We start from the raw sequence: 27,227 nt of genomic DNA, 5'->3' as shown, positions 1-27,227 counted from the left end.
CCGGTCAGAACTAAATTGATGTGTTCGATTAAGTTCAATGTCAAACAAATCGGAATTCGGGAAACAAACTGCTAGACAATAAGTATGATGTTGTTCCATGTATTTGTTCTGCTGATATCTTGAGAACAGAGGATTATATGATCACTTATCTAAAATGGTACGTCTAAGTTCGACAAAGGCATTTAAGAGCCACTATTGCTAGTCGGATCCTGAGGTCATACTTGCAACTATAGTTACTAGACTTATCCAAGAGGGAGACTGTTGGATTTAGTTTCTAAGCCCATAACTATAATTGGTATGTACTTGACCTGAGAGTAGCGTGGTCCATTTTGGTTGCATGGCACCGGAACAATTTGTAAGGATGAACTTTTGAGAAGAGGATAATTATGATTTATTAATATATTATAAGTTCTAATATATTAATATGAAATCATATTATTTAATTAGTATTGATCAAGAATTAATTTGGAATTAATTTTGTGATCAAAAAACTCTAATTAAATATATGGGGATTGATTGTGTAAATCATTCATTCTTATAAAGTGGGCTTATGATCCATATTTCTTTATGTTGGGCTAAACCCATGTGGTGACCCATGGATACTCCATGGAGGTTAAAACCCATGGAGCCTAAGGAATGTGGAAAGTCATGCACGTTAGGGTTTACATGGTGTAACCCTAGTTGTGTCACACTATATAAGGAACCTCATGGCTACCAAAATCGGCACTTAAGTGATACACAAGAGTGCTAGTTGATTTTGTGAGTGCAAGTAACCTCCTCTCAAGTTCCTCCATTGTTGGTGGTGTTGTGTGAAGCATTTGAGGCATCACACTTGGGGTGCTAGGCTCTTAAAGTCTTATGGTTTCAAAGCTACAACAAAGGTAAGCCATCTAACTAGATTTTTGTAGTGTATATACCTTATAGTATGCTAGTTAGGATCATAGCTTGGAAAATTAAAAGTTTGCATGTATAATAGAGAAAACATAGATCTAAGGTATCTAGGGTTGCATGTATACCTTAGGAGTGTTAGAATACTCAAAACCCTTCAGCAACCCCTACGTTTGTCACAGCTCAAGCGTAACTGTTGGTTATCTGCAATATCTAGCAGTGTGACCTACCCTTGCACACCTGTCGCGGGTTATATAATTTCCTGTATGAAGGAAATTGCATTAATATCACTTTGGTTTCTTTCCCGCATATTGTACTTGGGTGTTGGTGGTTGCTACTGTTTATGGAGTTGGAGTTGTGGTTGCGTAGGTTTTAACTGTCTCTTGCCTCTTTCCCGGGGCTCGCCATGAGTTTCCCTTGTACCCTATCCCAGACTTGCGCTTCCTGTCTCCAGATTTTGGAAGGTCGGCCTTCTGGACCATAGATCCCCTTCAGATCTCTTGATTGGTTTGATTGAAGGCTAAATGCTTGGCACAGTCATAACTTTATGGTCGAGAAGCAGTAACCAATCCTTGAATGGGTTGAACCAAACCCCATATGTATCTCTTCACTTTCTTATAATCCGGAGTTAAAAAGTTGGGAAAGAGGGTTGCAAGATCGTTGAATCGATTTGTATAAGACACAATGTTGCGTCTTTCAAGGTCAGGTTTCATAGCTCCTGCTCAATCTTCTTCATTTCTTCCCGAGGTAGTATTCTTCAATCATCATCTGCTTCAGCTCTTCCCAAGATAGGGCATTTGTGTTAGTGATGCCTAATGTTTTGGCATGATTGTTCCACCAAGAAAGAGTAGTGTATACAAATGTTCACGCAACAAAATTCACTTATCTATCATCGGTGCATAAACTGATCGCGAAAATCGACTATTTTTTCTCGATCCACTAAGTTAATCCTCCAACTCCCTCAGTTTCGTAAAATGTCTTGGGTTTGCAATTCATGAAATAATTTTATGTACAGACCCTAGAAGGGCCTCTGTTATCCCCTTAGGAACTATCACCTCCCATTCCCCCACCCTGCCCCGACCCAGTGTGTCGGTTTGCTTCGAAGTTTGCCATTACGTCAGCGACACATTAAGCTACTAAGGCTTCTATGGCTACCAAATCCACATGTGTGGTGTTTTGCTCTGATTGGGGCTCTTGGTTGGACTAGGGTCCTAGGTTAGATAAGTTAGCTCTTGTTGGTATCATTTCTTGATCCTAATGTTAGTATCAAGGTATGTGTCAATTGTGTGTAGTCTTTCTTAGTCGTTTGAGACTATAAGGTACTTTACTTGCGATAGTTAGTAAAATTTGCAAGAATTCTTTTTTTTTTTACAAACTTTAATGTGTCATATGATACATCGAGATATCACAATTTTTAGTCAAGTAAGTTTGTTAGTGCATATTGAAAGAAAACATTTATTTTCATGAAACCCTAACTTTTATATATACATCATACATACGCTGATGTTTTTACAATGTGGTTTCCTAAACCACTCAAAATGTGTGGTTAGGATAGGAAAAGTACCATATTTTACACAAAAGAGGAAGCATACTATAATCTTGAGCACTTTTCCATATATCCTAATCCAAAAATATCATTCTTAGCAACCCATGTTAGGGCTATCCACTAAAATTTAAAATACATAATCAAAAGTGCAATCAACTACACTAGCTGGTGCTAAACATAGTCGATCCACATATTCGAGACATACATTACCATCACGGTTGCTCCATCATCTCAATATGGTTCACCATCTCCTCCATCACTAACTGCTGAACCTGGATCTCTGCACGGCCTCCTCCAAATGATCCTGAACCAACAGAGTCCTCATCTCAATAACATCTTTCTCCTCCTCTATATACTCAAATCATTCAGATAGCTGCCTAATCACCCTCCTCAACATGATAAGCTCTAACTCCATAGAATCCATCATGTCTGCGTGACGTGTTGTACGAGGCACTAGTGCTAATATGGACTGCTCGATCGGAGTCTCCGAGACAGACGTTGGTGTTGGGGCTCTAGAGGACTCTCCTACCTCGTAATAGAATATAAATTTGACTTACTCTTGTAACTCCCTAATCTGTGGCGTCCATTGATACTCGCGACATAACTTCTTGAATAATGGTGGTGATAATGGGGGCGATGTAGGCCTCTTCCTCGAAGAGATATGAGTCGATTTCCTCGGGGTGTTTTTGGTCCGATGTTGTGTGATTTGCAGCCTATAAGACCTGTGGGAGGGTGGTGGGAGTGGTGGTAAGGCCTCCAAGGATGATGTAGCAGTGTCCTCAACCTCCTCTTGCTCATAATCAGAACTCACGTTAGACTCCTCGCTAGTAGTATTGCCTCCAGTGGGTTCAGAGGCATCTGATTTTGCGGCTCCCTCGACTTCCTCCTCCAAAGCCAAAGGTGTGAGAAATGTAGTGACTACTAGGGATTGTGTGTCCTCAAAGTCTACTAAATGAGGCACTACTTGCTCCTCCTCCTCCGGAGGAACCATCATACAAATACCTATATTTGCCATGGTGCGCCGACAATCATGCATAAGACATCAAACAGGGTAGATGTTGATGAGAGATAATGTAAGAATGACAACATTACAAATAATTTCCAATTATAAGTATGTAATAGATATTACTCGTATCTCCCAGATTGCCAATCATGTATCTCCAAGCAAATCAAAGATAAGTCCTTAATCCAGGAATGCTCGGCAATAGCAATCTCTGAGCCAGAAATCCTCAAGTATAGCAGCCTCTAAGGTAGAAATCCTCAAGTATAGCAATCCTTGAAACTAAGCATCAAATCCAGATGTCCTCAAGTGTTTTGTTTTCCAACTATCATATCTGAGTTCAGTCGCGCATCGGTCGGGCCATAATAAAACTTAGTTGTGCATTCTAGGTCTAGTTGTGGTATGGCTGTTGTACTATACTAACTCTAGATATTAGTTTTGACCTAAAACCTTGAGTTTATGATTTCATGAATTCATGTTATGATGAGTAGGTATGTTTATAAGAGTATAACTCTATATCTAATTTTTTATTTTGTTTAATGTGTTATATTAATTCTTGTTTTTTACTTCAAAACTATCAAGTAAGGATTGGTCAGGTATGAAGTGTCGGAGGGCAGGATCATTTTAACATATAGTCGTTCTAAAATCTAGCAACCCAAGCGACAACTTCAATCTAGTCACCTCTCTCGTAAGTAGTATATCAGTAGGGTAATTAATAATTATAATTTTGATTATTAGTCTTAAGGATTAAACCTAATTAGAGTCTAATTCCTAGGTAATAGTCGTAGTTCCTAAGGAATTACTAGTTCGCTATAACCTGTAGCTCTGATACCAATCTGTCACACCCCCGGCTGGCGGCGGAAACGTCGGACTATACGATGTTAGAATGTTGGATCACAAACCAGAGACTTATAAAATAACTCACCAATTTATAGCATAAACATTACCTTTTACTTATTATATAATATAGGTTACATAATTGTTCGAGGTATAGATACAAGACAAATGCAAAGTAAATCATCAGGACACAAATACTTCCAACTGCTCTGTCAGGAATACGCCCATCATCTCCAGTACTCATTCTCCTAAAAATACATGTGGTTTTCAAATTTTAACAGAATATTGGTGATTTCATAGGTTTTTATGTTTTAAAACGTTTGTATGGTTTTACTATATAATGGTTATAGCTACTCTTAATATTCTGAACTCTCATCTTTGAGTTTGTTATAAGTTTACTACCTCTTAGGTTTATTCTTATTAGTAGTTTTAGTTAGTTTAGGCTAACAATGTTACAATAAGTTCCTATAATCAAGCTCATGACGTTCAAATTCCCTGAAATCGACACTTCATCGGACGTCGCCAAAGTTTAGAAAGGTATGCCCGTTGTGACTTGATCGTCAAGGTTGTAGCTAGCAACCACATGTGGGGGTGTCTGTGCCATATAGATCTATACACACCCTTCCCTCTCACTTAAGATTTAAGGATTATAGGTCGAGGTTAGCTAAAGGTTATTTTTCTAAGGGATGTATTATGTCTCATTTTACAACTGTTAACGTGTAGCAATATCAATACTTCCATTTTCCTTGTTTCATTAGTTATACTTAGTATATATATATATATATATATATATATATATATATATATATATATATATATATATATATATAATTATGTTAGTATTGTTTATTTCAATAGGATATTTGAGCATAGTAACAATTAGGTACACTGCTATCCCAAAAGTTAGCTAGGGTAACGACTAGGTATAATGTTTCATAGAAAATTGGCCAAGATAACGACTAGATACGATGTTATCCTTAAAGTTTGGTCAACCTAATGACTAGGCATAATATTATCCTTAAAAGTTGGGCAGGGTATCTACTAGGCATAAAAATACCCTAACGTTCTAGGCATAGTTATTAGCAATATTTATAAAATAGTGTGGTATTATAACATGTAATCCCCCCCCATAAAACATTTGAAAATCGTAAAAGTGGGACCGTAAACTCATTCTTGAAGCGTTCTTGAATACTCGGGGCGTGGTGTCAGATTGTCAAAAGCACGGGGACCACGGGGGATGTGAGAAGGCTCGAAAATCGAGAGGAAATGTGAAGTGGAGGTGTGCAAAATGGTATGTAGGGAATTTCTATTTATAGAAGGTTTTGAAGCGCGCTCCGTGTTGCGTGTGTCGTGCGTTTGGCTCCATCAGGAAGCTGCTATGTGTCGTGCTTTCAGAATGCCACGTTACCCATATCCTGAGGAAAGCGATGTGTCAGAATGTGTGTCGCACGTGACGTGCAGTCGTGCATGCGTGACAAGAATTTCATCTTTTAAATTTCATATCTCCCGTGTATGAGCTCCGCTTTCGAAGTTTCTTTTATCCTTGCATAGGTATTGACTTGTACTACCACTTTTCCTTTTGGGTGTTTTGGCTAATTCTAGCTTTCATTTTTAGCCTATATTTTCTAGCCGCGATGATTTTGCAAAAATCTTAACTCTCTCGTACGAGATCCATTTTTAATGTTCTTAGTCTCAAAATTCCTATTTTGAGGGGTACTAAGTTTTTCCTTTTAGTGACTTTAGGTCGAAGTCAACCGTTTTCTTCGTATTTTTGACGTTGTAACTTTTTATGTGCGGTTGATTTTTATTTATTATAAAAATCAAGTCTTCTTCGTTCTAGGTCGAACTTTTACGAAGTTTATATTTTTGGAATCACGCTGACGCGCACATTCCGTATGTGTTAACCTGCTCATAAGATGACACGACTTTTTGTGCACATATTTCTGAGCCTGTTAGTCAAATTAATCGTATTTGTTAAGGACGTAATCGGATATATTTATACGAAATATTAAATCATTTTCCTATTACACTTATTTGTCTACGTCAAACTCTAACGGTGGTCGGTGATGCTTTTTCCTCGGTTGTCACAGTTTGGGTCATCATACAAGGCATCAATATGCATAATGTGTGGTGAATAGTTCCCTCTAGGAATCGTAGTTCAATCTCTCGACATCAAGGATGAGGGGAATGTGAATTTTGAGGTTGGACACGCAAAATACTTTGTGTGGTGGTGGGGTAGGAGTACACATGTTGAAGTAATATTACAGCAAGAATTTTTGGGTTTGAATGGGGAAGAGGGAACTCGACAACTTGAAGAAGGAAAGAGAGGGAGGAGAGAGAAATTTTAGGAGATATTCTCTTATATCGTGATATTGAATGGATTTGAATTATTCTCATTACCTCTGCAATGTACAATACAAAGACTATATATATATATATATATATATATATATATATATATATATATATATATATATATATATATATATATATATATATATATATATATATATATATATATATGTAAAAGTTCAAATGAGAACCCCTAAAGGTTAAGAACCCTAAGAACCTCTAAACTTAAACTACAAAATAAGATATGAGTTATTTTTCTTGCATCCAAACACTCTCACTCACCTTCAAAATCTCAAACACAAACCCTCCATTTATCATCATCAACTACCACCATTGCCGCCACCTACCGTCGCCGCTACCTACCGTCGCCACCGCCGTTGACCTACGTCGGTTCCGTCCATCGTCACCATCATATTCCAGCATCATCTTTTTCTCCTCATTTTTTTGGTGAAACACCACCAGATCTACATCAGATCTGGTGTGTTTGATGCATTTCAAGTCTAGATCTACTCCACCACCATATCAGATCTACTCCACCATTGATTTTCGCCACCACTGATGTTCATATCTGTGAGCTCTGATGACACATCTTCATCTCACCTCCATCTTTTTTTCTCTTGATCTCCATGAAACACCACCAGATCTGGTCCACCACCACCTCTACCAACCATAGATGTATGTCTTCAACATCCAAAATCCTTTGTTTTCATCAGATCTGAAGGTTTAGTCCATATCTATGATCTCCGACGTTAGATCTACGATTTCCGACAGCAGATCTATGATTTTCGCTTATGGATCTATGATTTATGCCTTCAGATCTACGACTTCTGAAGAGATTGACGGACTAGATCTGAGATCGATGTCAACTGCCACCATAACTACTGCCTTGCCACTCCGGTGTAGCACCTCCAACTCAACACCATCTTTTTCTCTCTGATCTTTAGTGAAACAACACCATATTTGCATCAGGTATGTTGATATTTGTTACTTTTTTTTTCTTTCTGTTAAATTGCGAATTTAATGTTCTAATCTCTCATTTGTTGTATACTTTTGTTAAACATAGTTTTTTCTACTATTAAGTTGTTAATCCATGTTTATGTTTTTTTTTATAATGTCTGCATCAAGTTTTTATTCACTTTATGTTTTATTGTTGTTAAGCTGTGAATTGAATTTAAAATGTGTGTTATTATGTTAGTGTTTTCGAAAATAATATGAATTTTGATTTTTTTTAAGCTTTGAACTGTGATGTTTTAATGTTTCAACTATTGTTTAGTTCTATTTAAGTTAGTTACTGTGAATGCGTTAATTAATATGTTTTTATGTTATAAATACAATGAATGAGATTCCTAAACTGATTATTAAACTGAGAGTTGTGAAGAGTTCTATTAAACTGTGAATTTATGTGGTGCACACAGTGTATCTGATTAATTTTGCATACTAACCTGTGAATTGTGTATTATGTTGTAAATTTTATTCACGTCTTAATATATTAAATTCACAATTTAATACATATAAATGTCTTTATATACTAACGTCTAAATATAAGTTTTAATTTGAAAATATGACTATAAATATAATTTTTTTTGTCGTAAATTGTGAATTTATTATATTAAGCTGTGAATTTTGTATATTAAACTGTGAATTGTCTGTATTAAGAGTTTTAAATTGATATTATTGTTGTGAGTTTATATTTTTTGTATTAAACTGTAAATATATTGTAAGAAACTATGAATTTTACGTATTAAGCTGTGATTTTTGTATTTTAAACTTTGATTAAATGCATTAAGCTGTGAATATTTATTTAAATTGTGAAATTTACTATATTAAATTGTGAATTTCTGTTTAAAATGTGAATTAACTGCATTTTGCTGTTAATTTTTTATTATTTGTGTTAAAATATGAATGATTTATGTACAAATTTTTTTGTTAATTTTCTTATAAATATATTTATTTTTTTGCTGTATAAATTTGTAAGAATCCACTAGTTTTTATAATTGTTTTGCATTAAATTCAAAACGAGTTAATTAATAGGCTTTATTAGACTATGAATGTAGTATTTAAGTTGTTAATGCATGACTTTATTTACAGATCTGATTTGGAAGAAATGATAGCTACTATGTTGATACAGGTGGTTGGTGGCGGCATGTGGTGGTAGAGTTTGAGTTTTTGACTTCTTTGAATTAGTAAATTATTGTAAAACAGTTTGTATTAAGTTGTAAATTTTTTACATTAAATTGTAAATGGACTGTGTAAATCTGTATTATATATAAGTTTTGTGTTAAAATATGAGAGCATATATAGATGAAAATATTAGGCTGTAAAAATTATCAGTTTGCTCTTTTCATACCAAAAACACAAAAATTAGGATTTTAACATGTTTAATAAGAGTATCGTGTAAATATTTACTAATTAATTGAGGTTCTTAGGGTTTTTAATCTTTTATAGTTCTCATTTGAACCACTCCCTAGATATATACAGTGGCGAATGTAGAACAAAAAACTACATGGTTCCTAATGTAAATGAAATTGAAAAATATGAAAGAGTAAAAAGTTATGGTGGAGGTGGTGGTGGTGACGGGTCGGGTCGGGTTGTATGCCTTAAAATATTTAAACATCACTTTAATAATTCTAATAAATTTCTTACAAGTGAACCGTATGAGGTCTTATATCTTGAAACATATTCATAATTTTGTCATTATTGGTATTTTTTAAAACATTTTTTTCAATATACGACACTAAACTATCAATCAAAAATTGATCACTCATTTTTTTATACAAGAAATATAAGATTTTAAACCTATGGATTGATTATGGTCGATGGAGGGGATGAACGACAACAAAGGACGACTGTGCAATGACCAGACGGTGATTGGCGAATGGAGGCTGGTAGGCACAAAAGTTTAAGGCTTGAGGCCGCAGGGAACGGGAGTCATTGAATCGTTGAATGTCGTTTCCAATTCATTTTTTCTTTTTTTAATTTTAGATGGATTGAGCTATTTTTCCACATTGGGCTTGTTCTAAATGGTTATTAGGTATAAAAAAAATATAGGTTCATTGATATTCCTTTCTTAAAAACATTATTAGGTAGTTCCTTTGAAAATATTAAGGTAGTTCCTATTTTTTTTATATATATACCTATATTATAATGAGAAAAAAAAGGTAGGTCCTAGGACCTATCTTCCCTTAACCTAGATACGCCCCTTATATATATATATATATATATATATATATATATATATATATATATATATATATATATATATATATATATATAAACGGATAAACGGTAGACACTTATGTAGGGATGAGATTTAGAACCGGAAAACCGGACCGGAACTGGAATCGGATATGTAAGGCTACTAATATACATCAAATATGCTAATAACATAAGTCTAGTGTACACTAACAATTCCTAGCAGTGAAACGCACTTGGTTGTTAAGATCGACCAGTTGAATAGCAAGGTCAATAACTTGAAGATTAGGCTCCTTTTCTTGCAATTTCCCATTTTATTACACTGCAATTGTCAAGATTATGATCATGGTTCTTTATTAACATAATAAAAAATTGTTCTTCTAATTGATGATTGTTTACTATGGATTACATTTTCGCTTTAAAATACCCGTTTACTGCATGTTTCAATTTTTCCCCATCATGTAGTAGTTTGAATTTAACATAATCATGATATTGATTGGTGTATTTAGAAAGAGCTAATCAAGATTAAAATGAAGCTTTATGTAATTTTTGTTATTAAAACTCAGTCCAGTTAACATTCTTTATTAGAAAAACAAATTAAATACAACATTGCTTGATCCAAGTCATTTGACACTTATATGTATCTTAATGGTCGGTAATTCTACTTCTCGTGCTATTCATCAATCTAAAATTTTTAAGGCTTCTATCATCAAGAGTGCATTCCCATCTGCATACCAACTACTCGACATATTGCAAGATTAAATTGCTTTGAAACAACTTTTTAGTCTAAATTCTAAAATAGGATTCTGTTGTTTTGTCAACTTTTCCATGGTTGTATTCACATTATTCAATATGTTTATACATGTAGCAGAAGGTTAACTATATAACTTATTGTAAGTTGCAAGTGTTTGTTTTGTTAAAATGAAAATTTTCGTTTATGGTTCATTCCTTTTTTTTCACTCATCCTCTTCATCTTCCTTTTTTTTATTTCTTATCAAGTTTGGCGTGTTTATGTAACCAGATTTAAACCGAAGAACATTAAATGAGTCATTGATGTGTATTTTTAATGCATTAATATTTATTTATAATTCCTAGTCTACAATATTTAAGCCACACCTTACAGGGAATGAACCTGATCGAGTATAACCAACGGTGTCGAACTCAAGGGGAACAGTAGTTAATTAACATTAGAATATTTGATTATAGGTTATTCTAAGTAAAAGAAAGAAAACGGGGTTTTTATTATTAAATCTCAAATAATTAATAACTAAGCTAACGAGATAAACTGAATGGAAACGAATCACTTCGGGTACTTTGGTTTAGACAAAATTACATCTCAAAATCATAGATAATTACTAAATAAGTGACATTTATTCATTATTCACCGATTCATAATATGACTAGCTTCCAGGTCCAGACAACTAATCCTTTGATTTTCAAGACTTTTAATTGCAGTGATCAAGTGAACTAATTATCCTAAAAATTAGTGTTCAGCTCGTATTATGAAAGACTTGAATTATTAGCATCAAAGATCGTGAAGCTACTACACACGAATGGTCATCACATGTATTCTTACACATTAAAAATACAAACTTTACTGTTTAACCCTAGGTTTCGATCAAACACTAGTCATATAAATTTATAATACATAAAATCATATGATTCAAGCACATCAAGCTGGATTGATCATCTAAACCTAACAATACTCAGCAATAAACAGAAAAGACTAAAGTTTTAACACATAAGGATCTTTTATCAAGCAATCATAACAAATTAAATAAGAATAAATAATTTAAATAGCAAACTAATCCATAATCCCAACGATTCATCTACTCTAACACAAAGCAATAGGCTTTTGAAGCCCTAAATCAGAAAGTAAAACATATGAAAATCATAATGTAAGGATAGTTATGGTCAAAACAATAAACCGAATGACTTTCGACATCAATCGACTCTCTAATCCTTAAGATCTTGGCTCCAAATCAGCTTAACGGCCCTCCGGCCGCCTTCTAGGCCCTCAAAACAGCTCCTCTAAGTTTTCTTGATGTCCACGTCGAAGTGGAATAAAAGATATATAATTAGGGATGATTTTCGGCTCTATTTATAGGTTTCAAGGTCGCCACGGCGTGGAAAAAGACTTACCACGCCGCGAGAGTTGGATTCTTCACGTCCACGAAATTTTCTGATTTTCCACGCCGTGGAAATGGCTTTGCCACAACGTGAGAACTGGAAATCAGAACTTTTCACAAAGATAATGTTTTCCAAAAGTATTTCTAATTTCCAGAACATATTGAATCTCGTCAATTGGAGTTACGAGTCATGAGATATGGCCAAAATACTGACAAGTGGTCAAGCTGCCAGCAACATCCTTTTTGCGTCTTTTCAACTTTATTCTCCTCCTTTTGCATCACAACTCCCATTTTAACTGTAATTGAATATTTCAAAGCATATTAAGTATCATATATTTTAAAAATATAACAATTTTACTCAAATATATTCAGATAATGACCTAAAATACATAGTTAAATAAGGTCATATCAGTTGTGTATCAATTTCCTACTTCAAAAGTATGCTTGTTTTGTACTTTTTTTTTGTTATTTTTGCTTATTAAGTTGTGATTTCTTTCTAATTTGTATTTATATTTTGTTATGGTCAAGATTTTGATTTGTTTAAGCTTTAAAATGTTCAGATTTATGAGAAGTTATTGATGATTAATCATGATTTGTTGTTGTTTTTACACACAATTGATTTTGGTTGTTCTTTTACCAATAGTGAGTATTGTTTTTAGCATTGTGTAGTTTTTATTTTGCTTGTAATAGTCTTTTTTCAGTCAAAGAATATGTTTTTGACTCTTAAAATTCATTTGAGTTGTTTTATGAAGAAGAATTTGTAACCATGCTTACCTATATACGGTTTACAAAAAAAAATTCATTTAGAGATGAGTATATGAGAAAATGTTTTGTCTAAAATAAAAACATATGGGTCTTAAAAAACTAAAGAAATTATGTTATATAAATATACTGAAAGGACCATATGTGAATATTTATAGTTAGAGGTAATAGCAAATAAAACTTTGATGACTAGACATGTGATTTCTCATGCATAGTTTTTTTGTAGAAGAAAAAAGATTAGATTCAACACATGGATAAAACTTATAAACTAGGTTTTATTCAAAGGTTGTTAATTGTGACCATGTTTATTTATATTGTATAAAAGAGATGAACGTGTGATTGTAGTTCATATTTATTTCAACAGAAGATAACTATTTACCTCAATGTAAATGTATATTAAAATTAGGGGTGAGGCATTGAGCGGGTTGGAGGGTTTTCAGTTTAAACAATTTTGGTTATTCGGTTTGGTGTTTGTTCCTAAACCGACTGTTAACATAATCATATTAACATCAGAATAGGTGGGTTTTGGTTTATTCGGGTGGGTTTTATTTAAGGATGACAACGGGGGAAAACGGAACGGGGCTGCATCCCTCACCCTTAGCCCCGATATTCCCCTATTCCCCCGCCCCGCCTTGAAATATCTAGCCTTCCCACTTCTGTCTTGCCTCACAAATTCCCCTTATTACCCCAACCCCGCCCTCGTTCCCCCTCCCCAGTTGATTTTGGGTTGTATATTTTAGGCTAAAAGAAACTAGTTTTTGGGTAACACATAGTTATTTATAGCAAAATTTTACATGTTAAAAACAAAAAATGTTATGGCATCACAAAAATATTATACTAACAACTTAAAAAAAATAGTTTTTTGTTGAATTTTAGCCGTTCCAAATACCGATGTTGCTTATTATATTTATATAACTAATATATGTAAATATATATAATTTGTTAACAGGGGCTCATGGGGGTTTTGGGAGAGGACTGACCACCTCAACCCTGACCTCAAAATAAAAAAAAGGAGGTTAAACTTAGCCCCTCCCCAGCCCCCGTCCCTAATTTTTTTAAACAAATACCCCCATACGGGACGAGACGGGTGCAAAAATACGATACTAAATATAAAACAAAAAGTAAAGAAAATGCCAAATTATCCTTTGGTTTATGCCAATTCATAGTGAATGTGTGCAGGTGAGAGGTGTGCAATGAGAGGACGAGAGGAAAGGGGTGATGGGTTTTAAGCATAAGAACAATCCTATGTGCTCATACAAACCCTAATGCTTGGATCTAGGTTTCTCTATTGTACATGCAATGAATCCAAGACTTACAAACCCTAGATCTATCAAATAAGAACTGAAATAAGGGTTTAGGAATTACCTTTGATTGTTATATAGCAATAACAATCAATCCTTGCTTTGATTGGCTTCAGAAAGCTTAGTGCCTCAAGTGTTGCACCTCTAATGGAGTCACAAACACCACTAAGCAACTTGGATGAAGAGGGAGGAGAGAGGAGGCACCAAAAACGGCTGGAAACCCTAGAGGAACTCGTGTCCACGTTTTTGGGGCTTAAGGGTCCTTTATATACATGTAGGCTATTAGGGTTTACAACTAGGAAACCCTAATCTGGCTGCTTAAGCCCTAAGCAGTCCAATGGATCATTCCAGAAGGCCCTTGGACGATTTCTTTATGGTCCTCCATATAGAATTCGTCCATTGCCATCTAATGGATCCTAAGCCCAACTTTGTAACTATCTTATAATTACAATATCAGTCCCCTTAATTTAATTAATCTCTTTTAGCCACAAAATTAATTCTTAATTAACTCTTGACTAATATTAATTAAACTATATGATTTCTCCTTTAATATATTATTCTTATAATATATTAATAAATCATGATTAAACCTTTCTCTCCTTAATTCATCCTACATATTGCTATGGTGAAGGCAACCCAAAAGGACCATACTCATAATCGGGTCAAGTACATACCAAAATAGTTATGGACTTAGACACTAATCCAACAGTCTCCCACTTGGATAATTCTAATAACTATTTTGCATAACTTCAGAACCTGATCAGCAATCGTAGCTTTCAAAAGCCGCTGTCAACTCTAATCTTATCAAATACGCGTGTCCTTTAGATAAGGGATTATATATTCCTCCATTCTACAAGATATCGTATAGACATGAGACATGGATTGAAATCATTCTCTCAGTCTATGTGTCGTTTCCCGATTTCCGATTTATGACGACTGACTAATTGAACAAATCAAATCAGTCCTGGCCCGGCCGAGCACTTTCCTTTGTCATCACTAAATCATCGAGGGGCCCACATTTATCGCTTTTATCCCACCTTGGGTAAAAGGAATGGATAAACTTTGACTCAAATGCTTGCTTGCACCTACTAATCGAATCACACATAACAATAAGTTTTATAACACCAAGTTACTGGTGCGTTTACTTATCATCAATGTGCAACCGACCAGCAAATAACAACTCACACGTCTCGGTTTCAAGAATATACAATGTTATCATCTCACCAATCACTCATGATAAAACCATGAAGTGATTCTAGTGAGCGTGGGTTTGATCCAATACTTTAATCTTATCAAAGCACTCATGAACTCTGCAACAAACTTGTGCTATGTCTAAACACTTTAGACAATCTACAGACAGATTCATGACAGTCTTCCTTCATACCTACTTCCAACGTATGACCGACTGTGGAGGTTCGAATAACCTAGTTATTCTGGAAGTCAAAACATGCAAAGTGAAACGCAATAATAATATTAATCCTATATGGTCCCAAAACATTTGAGCGTAAATAAAAAACACTTTTATTTAAACACCATATTGATTACTCATTATTCATTGCTTACTGTTTCAGAAAATCAACTTATTACTTGAATTATAACCACAATTATCCCATGCTCCAAGCATGCACACTTTGGTTTCCTATGGTCCATATTTTGTGAAATAGATCAATTGAAAAACTTTTCCAATGAAACTCATTTCACAATCCCCAATCAAAATTCTTGCCACTTTTAGAATATGTCAGATTCTAACATTTTATGCAATGATTCTTTCTTAATGTCATAGCACAAAAGTCACCAAGACCCGGCCAATGAAATTATAAGGTATTCTATCAGAAATTGTTACAAGACAATTTCATAGACGTGAAGTCTCACATTCATCCTTCTTGAATAAAAGTTTCTAATCTAGACATATTTCTTAATATCCAACTCCCATTAATGGAAACATTTCCATTTTTGCCATATGACAACTCATTCTTAATAGAATCTTATCTATTCATAATAATGTCAATATAGTCCATCCAGTACTCTACTTCTAACTACTCACAAGCGACAAATCCTCAGTGAACCTCAGATCGTCCTTTGATAGTTGTTTAATTATTTTAGTCAAAACCAGTTCTAGTCCCTTTTCCCTCTTAATGCCCTAGGCATTTGGAAAATTTTAGAATGGTCAAATATTATAGCATATGCAATCGATCCTATACCCGAAGCGTATTGGACACGATGCATAATGTTTCACATAAAGACATGATACTTCATCATCCTTCTGCCATAATATTTTATGTGCCCTGTTCCCACAATTCGAACTATGAAGAGGGATGCCGTAATCATAATCGAATTTTGAGAATGCAATATGTATCCTTGACTAAATTTATTAACATTTCTCGATCTAAGCTTTAGAATTTTGAAACGAAGTATAATATTCTCTCCCTTAATTATAGCAAAACAACTTTTCAACCCTTGCAACTTTGCAAAATGAATCTTTGTTTTCTATAATTAATATTGCTAACTTGCAATACTTACCATAATAATCATGCTCCCACTAACATGATGATTATTTTCTTACCAGCATAACAGTTATGCTCCCACTAGCTTTGACATGTATTCAGAAAACAATTGAACTTCTAGAAAACAATGCTTATTGAATTCTTTAAGTTCATATTTCTAATACCTAATGCTTTGATAAGCCTTTATCTAAGCTTTTTAAGCTCATAAACCTTTGCCTTAGATAGCTCACATGTGTGTCTAAACAATTCAGAATTTATGTTACTAAGTCCCAAATGTTCAGATCAATTGCCAAATCTCACAATTCGAACTATGAAAAGGGATGTCGTAATCATAATCGAATTTGAGAATACGATTTTCACAATTGCTATCTTCTTAAAATCTCTCTTAGTGAAAGCATTTCCTCACAATCATTTTCATGAAGGAGGAAAACTTTATGACACTTAGATTTTATGATGTATGTGTTCCTATCCATGTGAATTTGTCAAAACGAAAGTTTGCGACAAATCCAAAACCACATGGACTGAACTTGTTCAATCTTGATTTCTTGCCTCATGGTAACATGAATGCCCACCATGTCTTCCAAGCAACTCACCCTTTCATATCAATGTACTTTCCATTGATCAAGGTGCTTTGTCTTTATGCATTCAAATGAGAACTCATAGAACTCACACACATAATTAACTCAACTGGAATCGCACAGAAAAAAGAGTATGTCATCCACGATAGGCTTTAAACCTCAAGTCGTGTGCTAGTGATGATCAACTAGGTTTACTCTTGATTTGTTCTTGAAACTTTTCAATACCATTAAGACTCCCACTGACTTCTTGACATATAAGATTCTCTTGTCAAGAAACATTTCTTGACAAACAAATATTCAAGAGTTAGTGTAGCCTTTTGTCAAGTTTAACACTTCACACAATTGGTCCTGGTTGGTCTTTGTCTTATCCAAGACATCACAACTTACCAATTTCAAATGTGCAAGAATAAGAAAACTTTTCCAAATTCCACATTTATCGAGTGTTATAAACCTACTTAAGACTTGTCACTCATGTCAGAATCTTGACTCTAAGACTTGATATTGGAACGAAGTATGATTGACTTCTTGATTTAACCATTTCTACAATTCTCGATTCCTCTTCTTAGACATGCAATGGCACTAAGACTCACTTAGAGGATCAATTGAGATATGGTTCTTAATCATTAAGACTTATCATAAAACACAATAAAAGGTACTCTCCCTTCTTCTTAGAATAGAGAAACTTTTATCTTTCTGCCTACTTGATTCTTCTTATTCGTTTTGCTATTGATTGAAACTCTTTCAATCAACTCAGAATTATACTTAATCTTATAAGTATAATCATATTTACTAAACTTTAGTAAATCATGACGAATATCTTTATCACTCTTGTGGTGGACTTGATCAACGCACAACCTAGTGTACTCGATCTCCTGGTCCTTCTCTTGACACTTTGCCAAAGAATTAGTCTAATTTCCAAAATATGAAGTTTCTCATTCATCACACAACCAAGTTGTATGATTCCAAGTTTCTGTCCAATTGAAACTTGGGCGATGAGAATCTTCCTTTATTTGGCAAATCCTCGACATTTCACAAATAACATAATCAAGAATCACATCCAATTCAACATTGCTAAAATTAGAAATACATAAACATCCATTTTCACATATGCCATTGCAAGGATAAATAAATAGGACGAAATCAAAATTCATTTTATTGCGGAAAAACTTGTCCTTACAATGCAATTCAAATGAAAACTATGCTATTTCAATTTCTAAGCAATCTATTCTAACTCTAAAGTAGTAGCTCAAAAATCCGATCTTCAAGCAATACGATCGAAATCCATTTCTTCACGATCAGATTCAGCTTACTTTTTCCCTTAAGCTTCCTCTCTTTTCTTCGATCCTGAAGTAGAGCCATATGACTTGACTCTCCCATCTCTTAGATCTCTCAGGTAAACTGGGCAGCTTGGTCTCTAATGCCCCTTCTCTTGGCAGTAGAAGCAGATGGACTCTTTTGGAATGGTACAAGGAACTATCTCAGAATTTACCTTTTCCGGATTTCCAATGTCACCATTTTCAATGTCCATTGAAGTTTGGGAGTTTGATTTGCCAGAAAAATTTGCTTGATCAGCACGCCAAATCATTTCTGATTCAGTAGCTATAAGCAAATAGGTCAAATCAATGAGGGTCACGTCATGGTCCATCATATAGTACTCTCTAACGAACTCACTATATGATTCAGGAAGGAACTGAAGAACCCAGTCAGTAGCCAACATTTCTGAGATATCGACACCCATCATCCTTAACCTATCAATGTGTGACTTCATCTCTAAGATGTGTGCACACACAGGTTTCCCATCTTCATGTTTACTTGCCAAAAGGGATTGAGTGAGCTTGAACTTTTCAAGCCTTTGAACTTGTGGGTTAGGGAGAATAATTGGAGGAGGTGGAGGAAGTGAAGCATGACTCTCATTTCCTTGATCGTATCGTGGAATGTCATCTTCATTTGGAAAGCTTGTTCCAAGGGACTTGGGAAGACCATTGTAAGATTTAGACATCTACAACACGGGAGAAAATTCAAGTTAGTTGATAAGAATCCTTGATGTAACACCCAAATGAAACATCAAGGCAAGGATCCAACACAATACTCTACAACCTAGAAGAGGGATGCCGTAATCTAGTTGCAGAATATTTGAAGGTAGGTAAATGACAATTTACCAATTTCCACCATGAAAAAACGAAAAAACTTTTAAGTTTTAAATGAATTGAAACTCCTAGATCTTTTGAGATTCATTGAACTTTTCAATGGCACGTTTAATCTCGATTATGCCCTTCTATTTGTGACTGGGATGCCGAGGATCACAAACAAGGTGTGAATAACCATACGAATCACGTGGTGCACCCAATTGCTACTATCACCTAATCAATGTGCCGGTTAGCCACACACGCTCCATTGATCTATGATAAACATCGCGCCACCCTTCGCCACCAATGTCAATCCCAAATTAGTGTGCCGGTTAGCCACACACGCTCCACTAACGTTTGACAAGGGTACGAAGTGTAATTCCATGGATTAGCATACAAATTCACATTTTGCCCTAAAGTAACTAAGATTGGGAATTTGTAAAAGCATTTAGTTACTTTGTACTTCATTATACTTATAATGGAAGGTTTCGTCCTATCCTACCCGTTCGGCTAACGACCCTCCACTAGTCAAGAGTGCGGTGGGTAAGAGTGGATACCCATTCAATCGCCATTTTATAGGCAATTTCCTTAAACACCCCTTATAGACGAGCTTCGTGAATGAGGCCTACTAACGGTAAGACTGACTCTTTACTCATGTATATAATATTAGACTTTTAATGTTATATATATATATATATATATATAGTATAGGGTGTATTTTACACTTTTAAAATACTAGGTGGTTTTATTAACTTTCTCTTTTAATTAAACTTTTAATTAACTTAACAAAACCATGAGGGTGTAATTTGAACTTTTCAAAATACTAGAGTTTTAGAATTTAAATATTACATAGTTAAACTATTAATCAAAATTTTAAATTCCAAAACTTGAGGGCAAGTTTTGAAACATTTCAAAACATTAGGTTTTAGAATTTAAATATTTCAACCTTAAACTTTTAATCAAAATTTTAAATTCCAAAACTAGAGGGCAAGTTTTGAAACTTTTCAAAACATTAGGGTTTAACTATTTAAATTTCAAAAACAAAACTTTTAAGTTCAAATTTAAACTATAAAACCTAAAGGGAGTAATTTGAAGCTATTCAAACTTACTAGGGATCAAATAACAAATAATATAAATCAAACAATTAATTTAGTGATTATCTATATTTGACCTAATCCAATTTTAGTCACAAGATAATTACCAAATAATTTGAATAATCTATATTTATCATATAAAGAAACTATTATTCAAAAGATTTGAAATTATCTTTTGTTTTGGTAAGGATAATCATTTACATACAATAAAATTCGGATTTTATTATCAAAAAACGATTTTGGCATCAATCCTACAGCAAAACAGTAAGTAAATCCCGAAATATACTCTGTCAGACTCCCGGACTCGCCGAGTCAGTCCTGAACTCGTTGAGTAGGGCCAACTCGCCGAGTCCAGATACTGACTCGCCGAGTTGAGTCGGGCAGAGGCAAAAAAATTGATTTTCAGCAGAAATACGACAATTGCATCACATACAACAGAAACCAATCAAGGCTCTGATACCACTGATGGGTTTTAAGCATAAGAACAATCCTATGTGCTCATACAAACCCTAATGCTTGGATCTAGGTTTCTCTATTGTACATGCAATGAATCCAAGACTTACAAACCCTAGATCTATCAAATAAGAACTGAAATAAGGGTTTAGTAATTACCTTTGATTGTTATATAGCAATAACAATCAATCCTTGCTTTGATTGGCTTCAGAAAACTTAGTGCCTCAAGTGTTGCACCTCTAATGGAGTCACAAACACCACTAAGCAACTTGGATGAAGAGGGAGGAGAGAGGAGGCACCAAAAACGGCTGGAAACCCTAGAGGAACTCGTGTCCACGTTTTTGGGGCTTAAGGGTCCTTTATATACATGTAGGCTATTAGGGTTTACAACTAGGAAACCCTAATCTGGCTGCTTAAGCCCTAAGCAGTCCAATGGATCATTCCAGAAGGCCCTTGGACGATTTCTTTATGGTCCTCCATATAGAATTCGTCCATTGCCATCTAATGGATCCTAAGCCCAACTTTGTAACTATCTTATAATTACAATATCAGTCCCCTTAATTTAATTAATCTCTTTTAGCCACAAAATTAATTCTTAATTAATTCTTGACTAATATTAATTAAACTATATGATTTCTCCTTTAATATATTATTCTTATAATATATTAATAAATCATGATTAAACCTTTCTCTCCTTAATTCATCCTACATATTGCTATGGTGAAGGCAACCCAAAAGGACCATGCTCATAATCGGGTCAAGTACATACCAAAATAGTTATGGACTTTGACACTAATCCAACAAGGGGTGCAGCTTTCTTACTTGAATTTTGAGCATAATAAACTAAGTTAATACTCCTAACTCCACTATAATAAACTAATAATCTATACTTATTATATGTTATATATCATATATATATATATATATATATATATATATATATATATATATATAATTATATATATATATATAAAAGTTATAAATATTAATATGGCTTATATGGTTTTTGGTCAAGATCTGAATAAGAATATCGAAACTGTCAACAGAACCCGATAATCGTTTAAAGTCCTATCTAACCCAAAAATCGAATAAGATTCGGTTCGGACAGTTTCACAATTTAAACCATATAATGTTCACCCCTAATAAAAATTATAATATTATATAAGTTGTATAAAAGTAAATTTAGTTGTAAGGGAAAATACCGAAAAAGTCTCATATTTTACACACTTGGTTGGCAAAAGCCCCTTATTTATTTTTGGGAAAATGACTCATGAGGGTAATGAACTATCGTTTTTGTTCACATTTGGTCACTTTGTTTGTACAATATTTATCTATGAACTTGTTTTTGATGTTCACACAGATCGTTACAACCTGTTATCGAAGGTTTCCGACGATTGGATTACCTTCGGTGCCTCTCCGATCATCCTCTCTGACGAGCCTCCGGCAAACATGAGTTTTCTGAATATTTCAAACCCACAAATCGAGATCTCACTTTTTCACCTTCTCAATCGAAGGAGGATTGGCTCTCGCTTTTTAACTTCTAATGCCCAATTTTTCTTCTACTCTACTTTCCAGATCTACGAATTAATAAAATGCATGAATGAAACAAACGATTTTTTTTTTTAGTTTTTGCTCGATTGGAAAAGGGGTTTAGGGTTGTATCAGGTGATTAGGAAGATGATGAGCAGGGGAACATATATGGGTTTATAAGATCCGATACACACACATGTTTGTGTTTTTGAACGTCTGGATCTCGCCGGAAATGGATGAACTTCGATAGCAGGTCATAAATCGCTGGAAAACTCGCCTGCACACACACATACATGATATATATATATATATATATATATATATATATATATATATATATATATATATATATATATATATATATATATATGCGCACATACATGCTTGTGTTTACACATCCATGGTAGAAACCTTTAAATGACTTCTTGATTTTCTTCTATTTTTCAGATCTACAAAAAGAGAATGGAGACCAACCCCCTTTCTTCCATGGATGAACCTTCATCAGCTTCGACTTCAAGTTGTTCGAACAACTTCATAGGAGGTCGATCTAATTTTTGATTTTTGATTTTCTATGGTTTTAATCCAAGAACCAGAACGAACCAACAACACATAGATTTCCAGATTTTTGATTTGGAACCCTATCGATGTCTTATATGTTTTTCATGTAGCCATATGATGGATTTGAGGTCAATCTAATCTTGGAATTAAGCCATAGTGTTCATAGCTTCACCAGAAAATTCATAGATTCGCTGGAAATTCATACATTCACCGTAAAATTTATATTTGTGCCGGAAAATTCATATATTCACCTGAACATTCATATAGTCGTCGGGACATACATATATTCGTCGAAAAATTCAACTTGAAAGACTAAACATATAATATCCAATCATAATGGTTTTTGTGAACATCAAAAACAAGTTCAATGGTAAATAGTGTACAAAAAAGTGACCAAATGTGAACAAAAACGATAGTTCGTTACCCTCTTGAGTCATTTTCCCTTTATTTTTTTGTGTTACATTAACCATTACTTTTTCAAAAACCTTTCGATTTTTGTTCTTTACCCGGTAACCATCTGGTTGTCTTAAGATGTCGATTACCCTAATATCCATGCATTCCTCCTGTTCATCCTTACCATTCTTCTTATCTCTCGATAAAATTATGCACACATAAGCCCCCTCCTTCGTTGGACATTTTTTGTTGTTTGACGATGGTTCAGTTAGGGTATTCCCAAATATTCTTAATACCTCGTATTACTAAAGATTATTAAATTCTCTAACGTAGGTAAGCCTATTGTTGGAAAAACTACACTTTCAAACTAGATGATTAGGCAAAAGTCTCTATGGTTATAGATATGCCTCAAATAACAAGACATAGAATTCTTGGTATATGTTCTGCGGCAAAGTATCAGATTTATTTATTATCTACTTTAATTGTTTATCAAGTTGTTTCTCTCATCAACCATTGTTTTGTGCTTTAATACCACAACTCACCACAATTTGAAGTTCATGTATTTCATATCAGATGATATTGTAGGATACGCCTGATGTTATCAAGAAGAAGATGCATAAATTAAACACAATGATGATGAAGAACGTATGTAATTTTTCCATTAATGGAGACTATGTATTGCTAGTTGTTGTTGCATCCAAGACACCCTAAAATGTATATTCAAAATTTTAAAAGAAAGATTTCAGAAAAGTGTATTGGTTATAACATTTGTCTTACTTTATTTAGATCAATTAAGTGTTGCAAGAAGGAGTAAGAGAGCTTAATGAAATTGTGCCTATGTTACTAATTTAAATAAGAGAGGTCTCATTAAACCTGGTGAAATGGAAAATAAACTTGAGGTAAGAAATCATGATTATTCAAATCATGTATTTTAATACTTATGATAATTATATTTGCAGTGGTATGAGAAATCTACTAATGTACATGAAGTGATACCTATGAGTGCGAAATATGGTCGTGGAATTGATGATGTAAATGATTGGATACTATCCAAACTTCCACTTGGATCAACTTATTATCCCAAGGCATGTTAGTAGTAATAGTTATCTATTTATCTTTCAGACTATATGCAAGAAATAACAACCGACTTTTAATTATTATTGTATTTAACTTTCAATTGCTTTCTTATTAGGACATTATACTTGAAAAAATCTTCTCAATTATAATTGTGAAAATAGAAACCCAAAAATTCATGGGCTTGGGTTGCAGTAGCCACCACGCCGTGGCCTTCCTCTTGTCATGTCGCGGTGTTCATCAGAACATGTGATCCAAAAGTACCATACTACCCCGTGGTTTTCCACACACTATGTCGTGGCATCAAGTTTTCACCAAAAGACCTTATCTTTGCCCTGTTTAAATATTTGATTGTTCCATTCAGGAAAACGGGTGTTACAAGGTCACCAAGTTTAATTAGCAGGTCATCTTCTTCACACCTCATCTTCTTTACCAAAAGTAAACCAAAAACGATCTACTCTTATACTCTTCTTTGTGAAGATTGGCGATTTGATAAATCAACACCATAATTGCGACAAAACCAAAGGGTAAATTGGTCAAAGGACCTCAAACAAATAACAACAACAAAAAGGAACTTACACCTGCAAAATACCCTTATAAAACATGTACAATCATATACTCCTTTAAACATCAGGTCAGATAGAATCTATGTCTTCTTTAACTACATCCAACTTGTACCTAAAAGTAGAGGCAAGAACACCTTCAAACATTAAATCACATGTTGAAGTTAAGAGACAATGACTTTACTGGTCCCAAAACAGACCTTCTTTCTTTATGGAATTACATAGGTGGTGACTTTAAGGTCTCTAACTCCAAGATTAGGTCATCATTTTCAGCCTCCATTATGTTTGATTTTATTAAAAAAAAGTCCAATTTTAGTCTCAAAAACGGATGTAATTAACAACATAAGCATTTTTGTTTGAATAAACTAAAACCATTGTATACCCACCAATCATCATTTTGCAAGAACTTAGAAAGATTAAACATATCCAAAGAAGAAGAAGAAAGTATAACAACCCTTTAACACTTTGGTTCCTTTTGGCAATTAGGAAGTTGATGTAGAATGTAGAGAAAAGCTCCAACTTGTCAAGAACACCAACAATAATCCAACTTGATAAAGATTCTAGTACTTATCTTATAACAAAATAAAAATCTTAAGCTTTAAGTTAGTATCAAGTATTAACTCAAAGAAAGTGTGAAATATCATCTTCAAATCACCATGCATTAACCCGTTAAGTACTGGTGGAAGAAAGGAAGAAATGAGAGCATATAACCGAATTTTTCCAAAATGAAAAAGACTAGAGAAAGTAGCACATTTCCCTCTCTCATATACTTGGAGTAAAGTATTTATTTAATCTATAAATACATACCAAATTACGTCTTGATGTAAGAGGCATGGATCACAAGGTACTTTATGGAAAATGTAGAAAGCAACATCACACCAACACCCCATGTGGGTGTTCACATTTTTTGAAGTGTCCAAGAGGACAAAACGTTCCTAGCATTCTTTTAATATATATAAAATTGTTCTTGGATTCTATAAAAACTAACTACTTTAGTTTATATAAAAGCAAATGGTATATATAAATTATTCCAAGTCATTTTATTTGATACTTTCATTGAACAATTATTATTTTCACAAATTAATAATTTTCCAATCATATACAAGAAGTAGAAATATTTATTAAGAATCAAATTCTTAAATAATATATATATATATATATATATATATATATATATATATATATATATATATATATATATATATATAAAATAAGATATTTATTAATAATCAAATTCTTATAAAAAATGTATTATCATTAAGCTGTTGTTAGTGTGACCGTTCTAAGATCATATAGTATCTATCAATATCATTCTATAATGTCTCTTGGGCATAAAGATCGTTCAATCTCCCACTTGCACAAGACACATCATAGATTCATATAGATAGTGGGGATAACGTCTAGCAATATTTCACCGCCCCCTCCCCCGCCCCCTCCGCCAGTAATATGTGATTATGTGATATTCTAGCCATATACAATTTCCAAAAGCTCAAAGCTTTAAACTGATGTATAAGGTAAGTTTATTAGTTATCCCTTTGTTACAGATATCCTGTTGAACATGAAAATTGGATCGCAATCAATCTCAGTTGGTGTTCAACATTGGGTAAAACGATAGATGCCTAACTCTCAACACATAAGTGGAACCAATCCCATCTTGACTACATAAGCCTCTTTCATACTTCACACCATACCTGAAAATGGCTTTTATAGATGCCCATTTAAGGATCAACATTTGATCATATCAAAGCACAACACTCCTTATACTTAATTCCCACTATGTATTTTATGTGTTAAGGATACAAATATGGTGCCTTTTAATCAAGTATCAGTCATAACAGTGATCTATGAGGTAATCTTGATGTTGGTCCATTCAGTACCAATTCTCAAAAAAGTACCTATGTAACTTGGTTAAAACCACTGGCCTACTTTCATTTGGAGAGAGTCAACCAATCCAATTCATATTAGTATTACTTCATAAGTTCTCCTACACTTATAACCGACTATGAACTTTTAGAATAATGAGATGATTCATGGATTTAACATGTTAATATAGAACATAACAAGTATTGATGTGATGATCATATCCTAATATTTCAAAACAATATAATAGTTTTATCTTAAAGTTCCAATATCCAAATACTAAATTCAAATCTAAATCCCATTTTTAGAATACTGAAGTCCTATAGCTGAAGCATGACCATTCAAAACTTATCTTAAAGGGATATACTTTATTAATGGGTCCGACTAGATTTAATTTGTGTGAATTCTGGAAATACTATCATCTCCATATTTGATTTTACTCTAAGTATAGTTAAATACTTGGAGAATATGATTGGTGCTTTGATGT

Source organism: Lactuca virosa, chromosome 9 (genome assembly GCF_052849685.1).
Source record: "Lactuca virosa cultivar CGN04683 chromosome 9, Lactuca_virosa_CGN04683_v6, whole genome shotgun sequence".
Classification (NCBI taxonomy): Eukaryota; Viridiplantae; Streptophyta; class Magnoliopsida; order Asterales; family Asteraceae; genus Lactuca; species Lactuca virosa.
Note: the sequence above shows the minus strand (reverse complement) of the source record.